Genomic DNA, 4,178 nt, shown 5'->3' with positions numbered 1-4,178 from the left:
TCTCTCTCTCTCTCTCTCTCTCTCTCTCTCTCTCTCTCTCTTGACTGGTGAAGCTTCTGATTCTCATGCTCATCAGGGTCCTAAAACCCTCCAATTTTCTCTCTATATATAGATCCATATTTCTATATATGTGACCCTGGAGCACAAAACCAGTCATAAGGTCAATTTTTTTTAAATTGAGATTTATACATCATCTGAAAGCCGAATAAATAATCTTTCTACAATGTATTGTTGGCTATTGCTACAAATATACCCCAGCGACTTAAGACTGCTTTTGTGCTGCAGGGTCACATTTATATATATTAACAAATACAGTATATAGTAACAAATTACATGTTGGTGTTACAAAAATTTAACTTTGAAGGGTTCACCGGAAAGCTATTTGATTTTCACACTCTGCTGCAGCACAGAAATGTCTGAAAATTTTAAAACAATGAACAATATTTGTTTTGTACAGGTATGTAGTTATTCTAAACAATTTGCACCAAAACTTTAGTAATAAAGTATACTGTATGTATATTACTAAATATTTTTACCCTGACTCGATTACAATTCTAAGTTAATAAGTCCAACTTTCACTGCTTATAATTTAATTCAGACATCTAAGTAAACGCACATAATTCCCAGGTTATTATGACTATTTTATTAATTTCACAAGCCAGTCAAATTACACTCATAACTGAAATGTACCATCCATTTCAGTGTAAATTCTGTTTTGGATACAACACAGTGCTGAAGACAAGCTTTGATGATTTGTCTATAAACAACTATATTTAAACATCAATAAAGTGTAAAACCTTGTTGATGATTTTAAAGTTTAAAGGAGACATATTATGCCCCTTTTTACAATATGTAATATAAGTCTCTGGTGTCCACAGAATGTGTCTGTGAAGTTTCAGCTCAAAATACTCAACAGATCATTTATTATATCATTTTGAAAATGTCTATTTTGAGTGGAAGCAGAAACACGCTGTTTTTCGGGCCTGTCTCTTTAAATGCAAATGAGCTGCTGCTCCCCGCCCCCTTTTCCAGAATAGAGCTGCGCCATTACAGCTCGTACCTGCTAAAAACATCTGTTTTGGTTCTGATTATCATGTTTATCGCGCTGAAATCATGCGTTTTAAACCATATGAGTTTAAACTTCTGATATACGGTTTTCTGAGCGCACACATCCGAAGCACACGCACAGAAAGCGGCTGTCACAGCACGTGAGTACTAAACTAAGTTCTCATTCACACACAAGTTTACCTTAAAAACACACATGAGTTACAAAAACAGTGGGTTATGTCTGTGAAGGTAAACAGCTGGGAAATAAATTGCATGTTTATTTTAGATCTAAACAGTGTTCTGTGCTCATCTGTGCAGCCAACCACTGAACAGTTAGCATGTTTTGCTCAAACTTTCGCCATGGCATTAGAACTGGTACAGATTAAGGGGCGGTAATATTATAATGAGATCCCTTTGCCACGTCACCAAGGGAGTGAAATCAGACTCGCTCGTTTTTTCAGACGCTTGCAGAAAAAGGCTTCCCAAAACAAAGTTACTGAGTTAATCTTTTTCACATTTCCTTGGTTGGTAGATGCACCGGGGACCTGATTATAGCACTTAAAACCTGGAAAAGTCAGATTTTCATGATATGTCACCTTTAACAATTTCAGGTTAAAATGTGGTGTGTCATTGAATCCCACATTATGACTGAAAAGGTTGTTTTTTCATTTATTAAATAAAAAATATATATTTTGTTTCTATAATTTAATAAGCAACTAAGAAGATGTCACCACTGTCAGAAGATTTTATCATTTTTATTTTACTTTTTTTCACATTTTTGAACAGGCATGAAGTTTATTTATTTATCCATTTTTAAAAAAGCAACTATTGTTTCTATAGTTAAAAATGTATATTTTTACAATAATACTGTTTAAGAATGTGATATGAATACTCATTATGATTAAGATCTAAGTCTGAAATGATTACAAAATTAAATTGTCTGTACAGGAAGCATGAGTTGATTTAATAGTGGACCATTTTAGAATAAAGAATAAAAAGGAAGAGATAATGCTCTCAGTATAATACTCTTCTCACACATGAGGAACATTCAGGGCTTTAATGTGTTCTCAGAGACAAACGAGATGAAAGGGGTTTGTACATTTGTCTCTCCTGTTCATCTTTCTGACTTTTATCTGGCATGAATCAGAGAAAATGATCACAAAATGCGTATTGATCAAAGGCCCCGATAAACAAGCCATGATTACAAGGAACAAAACACTGAACACACACACACACACACACACACACACACACACACACACACACACACACACACACACACACACAGTGAGTATTGATCAAAGGTCCCTATAAACAAGGAATAAAACACTGAATCTGATGAGGAATTGCTCCATAACCTTCATGCAACACAAGGAAAGTGTTCGACAAACATGATCACACAATTGCACTCGTGTCCTGACATCACAGAGCTCATGTGTGCATCTCATCAGATGATTTACTGTGTTTTAGCACTGGTTTCAGCACACAGTGTTTATTGATCTCTGAGGAGACTTTAACTGTAGCTCCAGCATTCATCCCAGCAGACAGCAGAAAGAATCACTCAACCCTGTCATCATGAACTCATCCTCATGTCAATCTAAACCCACATCAATGCAAAAAAAAAAATTCTTAATCCATAGTACTTTTTTCTTGTTTCATGCATTAAACTTGCCAATTTGGCAATGGAGTAAGAAAAAAATAACTTAAACAGTTTTCAGTTCTTACAAAAGGAGTTTCATTTTTTTACACAGGCAAAAAAATAATCAATGGTACTTGTTTCTTGATTTAAGCATAAAACAATTTGCAAATATTTTGCATCTTGGAAAATAATATATATATTTTTTAAATTTTACTGGATAATAAAAACCTTTTTTGCAGTGAAACGCATAACTGCAAAAAATAATTTTCTTAAAGTGACTAGCTTTTCCTTGTTTTAAGCATAAAATAATTTGCCAATAGGATAATAAAAAATAACTTCATCTTAAGCAGTTCTCATTACCTTATACAATCTCATGTCTTGATAAATGTATCTGGTTTTAAGGTAGTTTATTTATTTTACTGGATTTATTTTTATATATATATTTTTTTTTTTGCAGTGAAATATTTAATAATATTCATGCCTTAATAATTACATACAATTTCCATAAATCATATGGACTGAATGTTATAATAGTATAGTATTATTTTGCAGTATTATTTTGATTTTATTACATTTCGAGATATAGCTACTGTATAATGCATCTATTGACAGTATAAGGTTGCGCTGCTGAGGCGAGGCTCACACAGTCTCTCTCCAGGAGAAATCAAAATGTGCAACACTCAGAGAAACTCAGCATCCTGAGGTAAAAATTCAAAATGGAAAGTTTTTATATTTTAAATACAGTTAGTTAGTTAGTTACAGTGGTGGACAGTAACGAAGTAGTTTTACTTCGTTACTGTACTTAAGTACATTTTTCAAGTATCTGTACTTTACTGGAGTAGTTTTATTTTGAGTAACTTTTACTTTTACTTCACTACATTCCAAAGCATAAGATCGTACAATTATATTTTCCTTATTATATTCATTATTTCCTTATTGGTTATTTTGGGAAAATCCCAGGTATTTTGAGCAGTAGGATTATATAAAAAAAATGCTAATATAAAATTAAATGATAAAAGTAGCCTATATAAAACTGCAAAATAAACATTAATCTATCTGTACTTTTTACTTAAGTACATAAAAAATCAAGTATTTTTGTACTTTCACTCGAGTAAAATTTAAAACATTTAACTTTTACTGGAGTAATATTTTACTATACGGATCTGTACTTTTACTCAAGTACTTGATTTGTGTACTTCGTCCACCTCTGGTTAGTTAGTTAGTTAGTTAGTTAGTTAGTTAGTTGGCAACATCACACAACGTTTTCACCATTACAACTGTTTAATAGTTCTATAACAGTTCAATAAGCAAATACAATAATATTAGGTCACTTACATTTTAGGCAGAAACACAGCGCAACTCACAGCAACCAGACGATTCATTGCTGATTGATTCCGTGTTTTGAACGAATCGGTTGAGTGAGTCAAAGTTTCATTAGCCCATGCATAAACATCTGATGAATCTGCCGTTTGAACGAATCGTTTGAATGAAC

The 4,178-nt window shown here is 32.8% G+C and overlaps 1 protein-coding gene across 1 annotated transcript in view; it reads right to left on the bottom strand.

The window, feature by feature from the left end:
* Nucleotides 1-4,178, bottom strand: part of LOC107681905 (cGMP-dependent 3',5'-cyclic phosphodiesterase-like) — a 145,670-nt gene that overhangs the window by 87,487 nt on the left and 54,005 nt on the right. The gene's annotated exons all lie outside the window — the stretch shown is intronic.

Source organism: Sinocyclocheilus anshuiensis, unplaced genomic scaffold, assembly GCF_001515605.1.
Source record: "Sinocyclocheilus anshuiensis isolate Anshui unplaced genomic scaffold, SAMN03320099.WGS_v1.1 scaffold1390, whole genome shotgun sequence".
Classification (NCBI taxonomy): Eukaryota; Metazoa; Chordata; class Actinopteri; order Cypriniformes; family Cyprinidae; genus Sinocyclocheilus; species Sinocyclocheilus anshuiensis.
The sequence above is the reverse complement of the archived record's forward strand: the minus strand, read 5'-3'. Positions and strand labels throughout refer to the sequence as shown.